The sequence below is a fragment of the Melanerpes formicivorus genome, unplaced genomic scaffold, assembly GCF_026170545.1.
Source record: "Melanerpes formicivorus ecotype bairdi unplaced genomic scaffold, bMelFor1.0.p_v2 SCAF_2781, whole genome shotgun sequence".
NCBI classification, from domain to species: domain Eukaryota; kingdom Metazoa; phylum Chordata; class Aves; order Piciformes; family Picidae; genus Melanerpes; species Melanerpes formicivorus.
This window is the reverse complement of record NW_027145132.1, coordinates 4,463-15,813: the sequence shown is the minus strand read 5'-3', so window position 1 is coordinate 15,813 and position 11,351 is coordinate 4,463. Positions and strand designations below refer to the sequence as shown.

The 11,351-nt window shown below is 45.5% G+C and overlaps 1 long non-coding RNA gene across 1 annotated transcript; it reads right to left on the bottom strand.

Moving 5' to 3' along the window:
• Positions 1–343: 343 nt before the first annotated feature.
• On the bottom strand, positions 344–10,912 carry LOC137461648 (uncharacterized). Its single transcript, XR_010993445.1, has 3 exons — positions 10,843–10,912; positions 10,685–10,726; positions 344–473 (listed from the first exon to the last, which is right to left on the bottom strand). It is a non-coding gene; the product is annotated as an uncharacterized lncRNA (long non-coding RNA).
• Positions 10,913–11,351: the final 439 nt, after the last annotated feature.

Sequence of the window (11,351 nt, the reverse complement as noted above, 5' to 3'; positions counted from 1 at the left end):
GTGTCTTTGGACTTTTCAATTACAGACACGTGCCAAGCGCATTTCCCTCACACGTTCATGTGCGAGCTAAAAGCTAGCTCAAGCTTGGTAGCAATTCCTGCCCGGGCTGAAAAGCCCTGAGCTTTGAAAACGTGTGCAACCTGTTGTAACTCGCAGTTTATTTAGACCCCCTGATGTTCCCACTGGCTACCTTTAACAGCTCTGTTCTAGCATTTTATGCTGCAGTGCTATCAGCCAACTGCCTTCTAAAGTGTTCTGAGATCCAACTCGATGAAGACAGCTGACAAACTGATTTGTGCACCCCTTGGACCAGGGTACTCTGCAGTTGTAATACTTACGAGATGAGAACCGTCTTTAACTTCTTGTACTTGCTGCACCTGCGGTTCAGCCACAACTTTAGTGTCCTGATCAGAAGTCATGAGCTGTCTGCTTTTTGACTGCTCAGAGAGAACTTCACTGGTCACCTTTGTAAGCTGTGGAAACAGGAGACAAAAGATTCTGTAAGCGGTAGCTGAAATTCCTGAGAACTCACAGCCATTCCAGTCATGCCATGCCGGTTTAGACCAAAGGTCCAAAGAGCTTCCACACAACAAGGTCAGGATTATAGCTCAGAGAAAACCTTAAGGCAGAGGCAAGGATAAAGCAGGCCTGTAGACACACTCAGCTGCCAGCTGCTGCCTGCTCCAGGAGAGCAGATGGACACTTACCACAGCACAGGGCAGGGGAATTCCACTGGGAAAGTTTCCCTTGATTCTCACCTTAATTATTTGGATTGTTTTTCAAATCCTGACTTCATCCCACCTGGGAGACTTAACTTACTTAGCAGCATTTAGTCACAGACCAAACTTTGTCTTCTACAACTACTCTGACAGTCACTTGCCCATTGTGAATTTTAAGAAACAAGTTACAACAGCTCTGCTGTATTAGTAATGCTCAGCAGGTTGTTCTGCTCCATCATCCTAAAATGTTATTTGATTAGACAAGTAGAAAACTGAGCAGAGTTTAACATCTGACAGCAACTTTGCTTTGAAATTTGATGCTATTATTTAATACTGTTATTTCAAAAAAAAAACCAAACCCTGGGCTTCAGAAAGCAAGGAAAGCTCTTTTAAAGCCTGAAATCTCAGAAGGAAATATTGGGGTGTAAAATCAGGGTGAGGCTTTTGTCCCCCCCTTAAAGGACCCTGAACAAGGTGTAATCTGCTTTTTCAGTTACTTATTCACATGGAAATTGCAGTACTGCATCTGTAACAGGAGAGACAGTTACTGCCTTCAGACTGGTGACACACCTACAGCCTCCTTGAAAACAGAAGATCTGAAGCACAGGGAAGGTTAACAGCATGAGTCCTTCCTTCAGCAGCGTAAGCTCCCTTCGGGGTATCATAAGCCCAAAGAGACTGGAAATAAAAAGTACTTCTTTCCCTCCAGGGAACTCCTCTAAGCTGCATTTGCAAATGGGCAAGTCTTCCCTACACATGGTTGAACACCTGATTCAAAAACCACCAAGGTAAACTGTGACCCTCACCTACGAACCGAGCCAAGTGTCTGCACTGGGAGGTTATGCAGCAGATATTTTGCACATACAGTTGAAAAAAAACCACACTGACATGCCCCCACAGGGGGAAGTAGCTGCTTATTACTTAAGCTATGGATGTAAAGGCAGCTGAAAAACATGGGTTTGAAACAAATACATTCACTGTGTCACTGGTGTGTTCCTGGAAGATTCTTTTTTTCCCCCCCAACACCCTGCCTGTCATCTTGGAATAGGAACTACTGAAGTAAGGCAGAAATTACACAAAACACCCAAAGAAACAACAATGACAAACCCCCACACAAACAAAAAACCTCAACACCACAATCCCAAACAAATAAAAGACAAAGTCACAGAAACAGTTCTGCCCTGACATATGGTGGAGCACACACAGAACCTACATGGCAGCAAGTCTGGAATTCACTCAGGATGTTTCTGTTTCACAAAGCAAAAAAAATCATCCTCAAGGTGAAGGCAATTCTTCCAAAGTGAGTATTAAACAGCTAGCCTCTGTGCTGCCTCAAAGCCAGGCATGGGAAGTTGCATGCCCAGTATCAATGTGGAAGGTGTCTAAGCTTCTTGGAGAATGCTTCTGTTTGTATTCTTTAAAGAAGTTTAGTTTAGCCTCTAAATATTTTGTTCTAGACTTCTTGCACATTGTGTTCACTCTATATAATCCCCACCACTGCTCAGAGGAACCTTCAGCATGCACATTATAAGTTCAGATTCACAAGGTGAAGTCTACTTCACAGTAAGATAGGTGTATTGGTCTGCAATGACATTATCTGCTCAGCATTTTGATCCCCAAACCAGGGTCAAGGTACTTCCTTGCATCCCTTTGTGTCACCTGCTTCTCTCTCACATTTCCCTCCCCTTCTCAGATCAGACTGCCCCCAGCCATGCTGCAATCTCCTCAGTCCTCTGGTACACACTGTTAGCAGCAATACTTCATACATCAACAGACTGTGGAAGGAAACCAGCTCAAATCATGTGAGTCCAGCAAACAAGAGTAAAGTTCCACTACATACATCCTTCAGAGCATTTGCTGACTGGCCACAAAGCACAAAGTATTCAGCTCAATCATTAATTTTAGTCCAGGGTAGACAAGTTGTTAACCAACTTGATAGATAACACATGACTGCAATGTACACGTTGCAACTTCAGATTTCTTGGGCAAGCCAGGGGCAATCAGAGCAGCAGCACAGCCTCCTGCTGCTTTTCAGAAGCCCTTCAGATGAGATTACACAAGACTCTTATCAGAAGTCCTTTAGATGAGATTATGCAAGACGCCCAGGTCTAGATTGAAGCTCGAGGTAACTCTGTTTGGATTACTCAGACTAAGAGCCACGCTCTCAGTTACACAGATTTGCTGTGATAGGCACCACACTAAATCCACTCAACCTTGGGAACACATTATTTTTAATAACTACAATGCCAAACCCAAACATTTAAGTTGTCTTTTGATCATTAAGGATCAAACCAGCTCTCGAAACAAGTGAGAGGCGATTAGAATCTGCTGAAAGGGGATATTAGAATAGAATAAACCAGGTTGGAAGAGACCTTCAAGATCATCGTGTCCAACCTATCATCCAACACCACCTAATCAACTAACCCATGTAACCAACCACCCTGTCAAGTCTCCTCCTGAACACCTCCAGTGATGGCGACTCCACCACCTCCCCAGGCAGCCCATTCCAATGGGCAATCACTCTCTCCGTGTAAAACTTCCTCCTGACCTGCAGCCTGAACTTCCCCTGGCGCAGCCTGAGACTGTGTCCTCTTGTTCTGGTGCTGGTTGCCTGGGAGAAGAGACCAACCTCTGCCTATTTACAACCCCCCTTCAGGTAGTTGTGGAGAGCAATAAGGTCACCCCTGAGTCTCCTCCTCTCCAGGCTAAGCAGCCCCAGCTCCCTCAGTCTCTCCTCATAGGGCTTGTGTTCCTGCCTTCTGAGTCCCAAGGTTTTGGGAATGAGCAGCTACTGTCTCTCTGAAAATGGGTAAGTCACAGGGAAAGACCTCAAATGCAGAGGAATTTCCTTTGCAATCTTACCATTTTCTTCAGTTAGTACTGTCACACAGCTCTATGGCCCCAGCACATCAAGTGGGCAGGGTTGCACTGGCATGTTAGGATCATCACCTCTTCCACTGCAGAGGTGCCACTCACCAGCATGTTAGAACAGAAAGCTTCCATGCATACTTCCATGCCTATCAGGTCAGAGGAGAATGTTTGTGGAAAAGGCAGTGAGAAACAGTAAAAAAACCCATCCTCACAAAATGTTAAAGGCTCTCCCCAGCATATGTTGTAGCATGTCTTTCATTAGTATTGACAGGCACTTTCATACAGAAGTTTATCTACTGGAACCAAAATCAGCATGTGGTGGCTAGGAACTACAACTGGAACTACAACTACACTAGCAACTACAGCCAGGACTGACAGTTTGGGAGTTCATCCTCTTTTGATTCTAGTTTAATAGGCAAATTAGTGAACAAGTGAAATGTGGCAAATTTTATTGCTGCATTAAAATATCACTCCACTGATGAGTTAACCTGGCCACCACTTAAAAGGTTACACTGAACTGCTGATTGGTAAACCTCACTTTTGCTCCAAAACAGCTGCTGCAGTAAGGAAACACTAAGAAAATAATGCAAGCCAGAAGACCCATTTGGACTGGAGATAACAAAAACCTATGGCAGAACACTGAGCTACAGCAGCAGGCTGAAGTTCTTCATCATTCAAGTTACTACAAAACCTAAACCCACAAGAAAAACCTTCAGAAGCCCACAGCCTCTTAAAGAAGCTTTTAAGTACTTAATTTGTGGCAGAGACAGGATTTATGGCTGGTCACAGTCAACTGCAATTTATGAATTGATTCAGAAGTAGGCAGTTAAGAGTTTTGTAATGTTATGCACCATTTCAATCCTGCAAATGCATCCAGAACATCTTTATTTTCCTTTCTGGCTTGCTACTTGGTAATTAGCCAAGTTCAACAATTGCAAATATATTGTGTCAAGTGCAAAGTTGCTCCCAAGACATGCAAAGATTTACTTCCAGCCTACCTAACCCAAGAGAAGCTGCCTGAATTTCACTGAAGCTTATCAGAAGCAGTTTGAATTTGGTTTGTAATCAGGTAAGAGCTTTATGCCCCACAAGGTTAAAACACAGGTAAAAATCACACATTCCACCATGGCCCCCAAATGCTAACACACTGCTCAGCCTGCTGTTAGAAGCTGCCAACAGGAATCTTAACACAGTTGTTCTCTTCACAACAAGGAGGACTTGGGCAGGAACTCCTTACTCATCTGTACAGATCTGCCCCTGGGGGCACCTGGCCAGCAGTGGCCAATCTGAGGAGCTACATAAGAACACCCTCAGGAGGGACTGAGACCACCCTGGCATGGGTAACAGACCACTCTTTTCCCTCTACAACATCCACAAGCAAGTTGTGGAGGCTTTCTGGGTTGTTTTGTTGGTGGTTGATGTTGGATTGGTTTGGGTTGTTCTGATGGGGGGAGAATGCTGGTGTGTAGGGGTTTTTCCTTCTTTGACGTAGACAGTGTGGCTCTTCACTGTCAGGTATTTTCAAATGAAGCTTGTTATAAGAAATTCCATCACTTCAGAAGACAGCAGACACAAACCAGCGATGGTCCACAGGGTGACTCCACAGGTAAGTGCACACAACCACATGATCACGTTTGTCTGGGTGCCAGGGCAAGCAGAGCTGAGACTGCTCTCATCCAAAAGCCACGTGGGTGTGCTACTGTGGTGTCAACATCAGGCTACCCTTTACCTAAGCCTGACCTAAAATGCAGTGCATCACAGCACCGGCAGAGTTAATGTTCAACCACCTGTAGGTATTTACACACACCCCGCATCCACAGACACCACAACCTTGCAAACAGCTCACAGACATCTACCTGATTGTTACACAGCCAACAACATCCTAATTGCCCCAGGCAAGCCCCACAAGCCTGCCAGGAGTGTATCCCCCACTCCCCTGCTTCCATCAGCACCCCTCTGTCGTTTTTCTCATTCCTGACCAGCGCTTTTCTGCTGTTTAGAGTTACAGGAGCATGAGCAGCACTGAGCAGTCTCTGTCACACCAGTCAGATAGATCTGTTATTTAAAAACATGCAAAACCCCAAACAATGCTCTAGGGCTGAGATCTTGCCTGCCAACTTTCAGCCCAGAGTAATCAGCCCTTAAAAAGAGATTTACAAATGCAAGTGCTGACAGCTAACTTTCACCCTGCAAACAGCAACACGCAACACAAAAAAAGCTCGCTGGAATAAAAGGTCTTTTCATTGCTCTTCCAGCAAGCACAAACAAAAACAGATGTGAGTTTGGCTTTCCTAGCAAACATTTTAGAAACTTTAAACACAGATCAAGATAAACTTTTCACAAGGCTAATACAGAAACACGCTTCCAGTAACATCAGAAAGACTCAAATGTTTTCAAAACAGAGGGGCACTGCTCAGCTTAAGCCTCCTAACAAGGTTCCAGTTGCAGGCCAGCAATCCTTCCCCCGTCAGAGATAACAGGCTTTCTCACCATCATTCACCCCCCTATGCATCCACAAGGATCACAACACCCAGCAAATGCAATCAGAGCTACCACTGACCTCAGCTTTGAAGTTTTAGCACCTGCTGAATACATCAGAGTTGATACGAGAAATAACAGGTGCTGCTTCCAAATGAATGCTGTTCGTGTAACACATTAACTCCAGTTTAAACACAGTTTACTTTTCTTTAATACTTGCACAATTGTTTTCAATTCCCAAGGCACACTTCAAGAGTTAATAATGCCCTCAGCCCAGGTAGAGCTGCTAAGTCAGATAAAGGCTAAGCTTACAGCCCACCATCAAGAAAACCTGACAAATTCTAAAAGGCTGCAAGTTGCCCTTCATCTTAAGTCTTATGAGCAGTGATAGGGGAACTACACCTCGTAATTTTACTCAGATGGCTGTTTTAGAAGGCTTTCAAAAAGATCTCAGCTGTTAATGTAAGCCTTGAACAACAGTCCTGCTGCATGGGGCACATGTTACCCTTCTGCAGGTGAACAGCCCTACAAAGCTGTATCCTTCCAATACAGAAAGCCCAGGACAGAACTCACAGCAGGAGACCAGTTTCTTTACAGAGCAGATTGAGTGCACCCTCAGCAAGTTTGCTGATGACACCAAGCTGTGTGGTGCAGCAGACAGGCTGGAGGGAAGGGAGGCCATCCAGAGGGACCTGGACAGGCTGGAGAGGTGGGCACAAGCCAACCTCAGGAGGTTCAACAAGACCAAGTGCAGGGTCCTGCATCTGGGTCAAGGCAATCCCAGGCACAAATCCAGGCTGGGCAGTGACTGGCTGGAAAGCATCCCTGAGGAGAGAGACTTGGGGGTGCTGGGGGACAAGAAGCTCAACATGAGCTCTCAATGTGCACTTGCAGCCCGCAAAGCCAATCAGATCCTGGGCTGCATCAAGAGAAGTATGGCCAGCAGGTCAAGGGAGGTGATCCTCCCCCTCTACTCAGCCCTGGTGAGACCCCACCTGGAGTACTGTGTCCAGTTCTGGAGCCCCTATTACAAGAGGGATGTGGAGGTGCTGGAACGTGTCCAGAGAAGGGCCACAAGGATGATCAGAGGGCTGGAGCACCTCTCCTGTGAGGACAGACTGAAGGAGTTGGGGCTGTACAGTCTGCAGAAGAGAAGGCTCCCAGGTGACCTAATTGTGGCCTTCCAGGATCTGAAGGGGGCCTACAGGAAGGCTGGGGAAGGACTTCTCAGGATCTCAGGTAGTGATAGGACTAGGGGGAATGGAATGAAGCTGGAGGTGGGGAGATTCAGGCTGGAGGTGAGGAGGAGGTTCTTCACCATGAGAGTGGTGAAGCCCTGGAATGGGTTGTCCAGGGAGGTGGCTGAGGTCCTGTCCCTGGAGGTGTTTAAGCCCAGGCTGGATGAGGCTCTGGGCAGCCTGATCTAGTGTGGGGTGTCCCTGCCCATGGCAGGGGGGTTGGAACTAGATGATCCTTGTGGTCCCTTCCAACCCTGACTGATACTATGATAGTATGACAAGCAATCCATCTTTAAAAGGATGGCATTATTTCACAGAAAATATACTGTGAAGCAGTTACATTGCTGCAGTGGACAAAACAGCTGTGAATGAGAAATTGAACAATCCCCAAAATCCCATCTGCTGGTGGTGATCTCTGCAACATCATTGTGCCCACGTCAGTTGTAAACTCAGGATTACACAACAGCAATTAAGCTGACAGGGCATAAATGTTTAGTGACAGTCTGTGTCTACAGAGGGACTGAACACGCTGCTACTTCAAAAGTCATCACAAGGCTCAGAGTTTTTTAACTGCTAATTAGCTAAGCAGTGGAAGCAAAAGTTGAAAATGGCACCTCTGCAGCTTAGTGTGACCCCAACATTGCTGCCAGTCTGTCAGGTGGAGGATTCAAAAGGTGCATGCACCCAGAGTGCTTGCCATGGTGGCTGAAGCGTCCTGTTTCAGAATGCCCAAGAGCAGTCCTGTCTGATCTGATTTGGTTTTCCTTCCTGCCAAGAAAAGCTGCTTATGCCCAGGCAACCCCCAGAGCAGGACAAGCAGCAGGACACTTGGCAGGTACAAGGTATTTTATTCAAGGAGGGCAGGGAACTGCTTGAAAGAGTTCAGCACAGAGCCACAAAGAAGATTAGGGGAGTGGAACATCTCCCTTATGAGGAAAGCCTGAGGGAGCTGGGGCTCTTTAGCTTGAAGAAGTCTGAGAGATGACCTCATTCATGTTTATAAAGAGTGAGTGTCAAGAGGATGGAGTCAGGCTCTGCTTGGTGATGCCCAATGGCAGCACAAGGGGCAATGGTGGAAGTTGAGATATATGAAGTTTCATGGAAAGATGAGGAAAAAAGTTTTCCCTGTGAGGGTGACAGAACCCTGGAACAGGCTGCCCAGGGAGAGTGCAGAGTCTCCTTCTCTGGAGATATTCAAGACCTGCCTGGGTGCGTTCCAGTGTGATCTGCTCTAAGTGATCCTGCTCTGGCAGGGGGGTTGGACAGGATGAGCTTCTGAGGTCCCTTCCAGCCCCGGCATGCTGTGATTTTAAAAGCCACAAGGCAATCAGGTGTGAACAAGAAACCCTCCTAAACCTGAAGCCTGTATGTTCTGAACCCTCAAGAGCAAACACCAGTGCGAGTGCTTTAGAGCATCTGCTTCAAGAGCTCTTTAAAACAAACTGTTCCTCACAAGGTTGATAGCCTCCAAAACTGTCCTGCAACTCTATTTTTTATCTCTTCAAAGGTAGTCTCTCCTGTAAGACTGACTGAGATTTCAAGGGAAGCAGCAAATCTTGCTATTTAAAGGGAAGGCTGCATTTCCTTATTTAAAGATTTATGAAGCCCTTCTGCACCAGGCTTCAATAGCAGTTCGCATCTCCATCACTTACTGAGCTTTCTAACTCAAACACAAAGCCTCCTCACAGATCTGCATACCAGAACTGACCACTCTGCTAGTCTAGAAATTCAGATTGCTAATTAGTTGGCAAAAGATACCAAGCAGTAAGTTACTAAGCAAAGGCAACAGAACATGAAAGAAGCCCGAGAGTGGCAAATGATAAGGACTCTGTGCAGGTGTATGAACAACACTGCTAGTCAAGAGCAAGAAAAATGGGAAGGGGAGGAAGTTACAGCCTTACTCACCTGTCTCAAGCAGGAAAAAAACAGCTTAAAAATACATGGCAGATAACAGGATGACCCCCTACCAATAAATAATCCTGATTTATCTTCTATGTCTAGCCTTTGATGCACTGTATTTGAAGTATATATACTTGAAATAAAAACCCAAACCTTTTTACTATACTGAATGGTCTCACACAATTTCTGCAGTCCTCTTGCAAACCAAGACAAATTTTACACCAGATACTATCTGATGTGCCTCCAAACATCACTCAAAAAACCAGCCCAATAAGCCTGTGGCTCATCTCCTCCTCAGCCATGCAATGTATCAGATGTTTAATAGTATACAGCCTAAAAAAAAATCTTACCATTTAAGAATACCAGTAGTAAATAATCCACCAGGAAGAATATTTTGTGCCTGGCAGAGCATCATGTGCCTTGCAGACAAGTATGATGGTGCTGTGAGCAGTTTTCAGGTCTGAAGCAGCGCTCTGGAGAACACACCATTAAGAAACCCAGCTCATTAACGACCAGGGCTTGCTTCATGTGGCACATCCATCACAAAGCCACAAGCTTGTTTTCCTCACTGGAAGTGGACTAGCAGCACACACCCTGCAGGTCAGCCATGAAGATGCACGTTTCATTTCTATTCAACTATGTCAGGTACTCCTTTATCAGATGATTTCAGAAAGTACCAAACTGCTCATGCAAGCAGCCCTTTCACTGTCCCGTTTGTGCCTTATCTCAGCAAACCCTCCCAAGGCAGAGTTAAAGCTGTCAGCAGCTCGGCCAAGCCATGACAATTCTGAAATGAGAAGTGAGATGCTGACTTCATACAACACATCTATGATCACAGACCTTCACAACTACATCCTCTCTTGAAAAGCTGTTTCACCTAGTTGAATGTAGAGGCCCAAACTCTATGTTCATTACCACGGCCAAGCAGAAACCATCTCACACTGGAGGGAAAAGATCTTTAATCTTCCTCAGTGAAAAGACCAGGAATATGCCACTTAGGCACACAAGTGTCTCAAAGCAAGATTTTCCACTGAAAGACTCCATCACTGGCCATCTGTCAGGTTCATGAGCATCTGACCTCCTCCCTGCCTCTCAGCTGTGGTGTCTCTTTTCACTTGTCCGACACAGAAAACATCACCTTCAAGAACAGAACTGGAATAAATCTGAACAACCCTCCTTTCCTACAAACAGACAGAACTACACAGGAAGTTGCCTGCACACATAGTTTGAGTAGTAGAGAAACCTGAGTTGAACAACTGATGCCACTAATCCATCCTTCCTGTTCTCTAGGAAACCACCCAGAGTACTACAAACCACGTACTGCAGTTCGGAGTGAAACTCAGCAGGTCAAGTCCACTTCACTGATGCTGCTCCTATTACTCTTACCTACAAAATCTCACAGGTAGTTCCTACTACAAGGGTGATTGAAAAAAAAAAAAAAAAAAGGCAAGCAGGCAAACCAAGAAGACAGCAACATACCTGCAGGACTTTCACAAGAGAAATCCCAGCAGAGTGCCTGTACTGAATTAAAGAGTAAAAGAACAGGTCAATGCAAGCCACTGCTCTTACGTGAGAAACAACCAACCACAAAACCAATTAAGCCTGAACATGGGGCTAAAATGCTTCAAATTACCTACAGAAGGTTGAGCCTGGAGTTCCAGACCCCACACTGCACAGCATTTCGGATCTGTTCCTGTTTTCAAGCTGTGTAATAAAGAACACATTTGTTAAATGAGCCTGACTGCAGAAGGAGGCTAACTTTTCATAGCACCCTCTAAAACCAGTCAGCCTCAAGAGTGGGCAAATATTCACAATAAACAAAAACCTCAAGCTTATGCCTAGAATGGATTAGCTGAACCTGCAGAATGATGGAAGCTCCCTCCTGCCACAAGATTAAATAACCAAATAAAATCATGGGCTCTTTAAACCAGATGTTTTTCCTGAGAGCAAAAGCTGCACAGCCATCCACCTGCAGTTAGTTACCTGTGGCGCTTGCCTAAGCTACAAGGCAACAGCGCTTGCACAGTGTCCAGGGCAGGGGGATTCTGATCTGTAAATACAAGTCACAGCTGAGAAAATGCAGGTAAAAGTGTTGGTAATTATACTAATACACATCATGGTAACTGCTCCACAAATATTAACTTGG